The 2,419-nt window shown below is 39.1% G+C and overlaps 1 protein-coding gene across 1 annotated transcript in view; it reads right to left on the bottom strand.

The window, feature by feature from the left end:
* LOC130385907 (uncharacterized) overlaps nucleotides 1–1,378 on the bottom strand; it is a 9,076-nt gene extending 7,698 nt beyond the window's left edge. The window contains exon 1 of the mRNA XM_056594677.1: nucleotides 1–1,378. This exon is cut by the window's left edge and continues 589 nt beyond it. The gene's annotated coding sequence lies outside the window, so the exon portion shown is untranslated.
* Between the last annotated feature and the right edge of the window lie 1,041 nt (nucleotides 1,379–2,419).

The raw sequence follows: 2,419 nt of genomic DNA, 5'->3' as shown, positions 1-2,419 counted from the left end.
CACGATTACGTTGTTTTTCACTGACTTAGACAAAGAAAGCTTTTCTAAGGTAAAATGGCCGCCCAGACGCCGCCATCACCACATCATGTCAACAAACCAGGCACTCACGAAGAAAGAAGAAAGCTTATGCCATAACTGCATCAACAAACCGCCAAAGCAACCATGCTAACTTAATACAATAAACATAATTATCCATTTCATAAGGACTTACCTTGACAACGAAGTTCTTTGGTTGAACCGCAAAGTTGAAAGACAGAACGTACTCGAATGAATCCGCTCACAATATTAATCCGTGGAAAGGAGAGCAAAATGGTCTATCTGAACAAAGATGTCTCAAGCAGAGAAAATCCGATCAGAGAGTGAGCCGTGCCGTGCGTCGCTGACGATAGTCATTCAACTCGCGAAGCACCATGGGAGTATGCCACGCCCACACCTGTACAGATGTTGTAGATGTGTTTCTCTGCTCTTCATACCAGACAACATCTCCTGACTTCTTGCTCGCCAAAGTAAAAAAGATAAGATTGACGGATGTCCAAAACGGGTAGACTGAATAATACAGTTGGTTTGTTTTGTTTGCTTGAAAATGGATACAACCGCAACGAATGCTGGGAAAAGCCCGCGAATTCAAATCAAACAATGGACAGAGAGGCAGAGAACTCCGTGTATGGTTCGTTCATTGAATATTCCAATTTAACAAACCATACACGGATTCGGAAATACCTTTTATTTCATGATTTGGATTTTGGCTTGTGAATAATAGCTAGCCTAGCGATCATCTATGAATTCAAATAAACGGATAGACAGAGGCAGAACTCCGTGTCTGCCTCTTTGTCCATCGACTTGGGACCGTCAAATATCCCAGGATGCATTTCGCATTCCCGTTTTAAAATATCAGTGTAAAAGCTATAAAATAGGCTATATAGGGACATTTTAAAAGTATAACAAAGATGGAGGCCTATTATTTACATACTATTTTAAAATGAAAGAGGGGTTTTGCTTTATATAATGTGTTTATATTGTATAAATTGCTGGAGGAAACCCATCGCAAACTCAAAAACATCTGATATTGTTTCATATTTACACAAATTGCCCATGTAAAAAGGAATGTTTCTCAATTCGCGTTCTTTTCTGTACTGGTGTGCCTGCGTTGGGACCGTCAAATATCCCAGGATGCATTTCGCATTCCTGTTTGATAATATCAGTGTAAAAGCTATAAAATAGGCTATATAGGGACATTTTAAAAGTATAACAAAGATGGAGGCCTATTATTTACATACTATTTTAAAATGAAAGAGGGGTTTTGCTTTATATAATGTGTTTATATTGTATAAATCGCTGGAGTGCGTCGTTGCTGACGAGAGTCATTCCCTGTGTGCAACTCGCGAAGCACGCATTAATTGTAGTGTTTTTTAATTTCAACAGAATAATGAGTGGCATTCGTAAGTCCCCGGCAGACTTTGCATCCTCCGATCATCCGGATACGATTGCCATGAGGGATCTGGCCTCCAAGAACTATGTAAGTTATCAAGATTTGCGTCTTTGCAAGCCTGAATGAAGAAAATTCCATTTAATACTAACATAGCATTTTTTTTTTATAATAGCACATTTGTGTAGATGACGTCTACACAAAGGAGCAGAAGATGGAGCACGCCTACACGTTTGGGATGATGGTCTGCAACCAGACCATATGTTTCACCGAGAAGGTGCACAGGAAGCAGCTTGAGTGCCTGCGGAGGGAGGTCGAACGACTTGGACAGGATCTCAGGACATCCCAGGCCAGCTTGTCTGTTACGCAAACAGATCTGGACGCCACACAAAATGGTAAAAATTAAGGCAGATTACCAACCAAAACAACTTAATTACATGAAGGCCTTCAGCCAACTCCCAACTACAGAACACTCAGACTAACAGACATTTATATTATGCTTATGTGTTTTAATTTGGTTGGAGATTTCAAGTCTTATGATTTTACCCATTAGACTATATTTACCAACTCATTTATTAACCTAGCTTACAAAATGTGCATCCCAATCCAAATGACGATTACAAATGGAATATTAACATGACTCTCATTCCTATCTAGAACTTGATGACCTCCGCTGCACGAACGCCTCCCAAGGTATGACAATACTTAATATTGATAAACGGCCATAATTATATTATGGCTATGTGATTTAATTTGGTTAGAGATCAATCCAAATTACTAATTAATAACGTTTGTTTTAATTCCTATCTAGAACTGGACAACCTGGACAGCACGACCGCCTCCCAAGGTATGACGATACATGGTGTTAATATGAATTTGACATCAGATACTGATTCCTCCCAATATGGATTTGATTTGTCATGTATAACACCAATTAGCCAAATGTGAAAAATAATCAAAACAATCTTTCCTCCCATCAGATAAAATGTGAAA

The sequence above is a fragment of the Gadus chalcogrammus genome, chromosome 7 (assembly GCF_026213295.1).
Source record: "Gadus chalcogrammus isolate NIFS_2021 chromosome 7, NIFS_Gcha_1.0, whole genome shotgun sequence".
Taxonomy (NCBI): domain Eukaryota; kingdom Metazoa; phylum Chordata; class Actinopteri; order Gadiformes; family Gadidae; genus Gadus; species Gadus chalcogrammus.
Note: the sequence above shows the minus strand (reverse complement) of the source record. Positions and strands in the feature narration are given on the sequence as shown.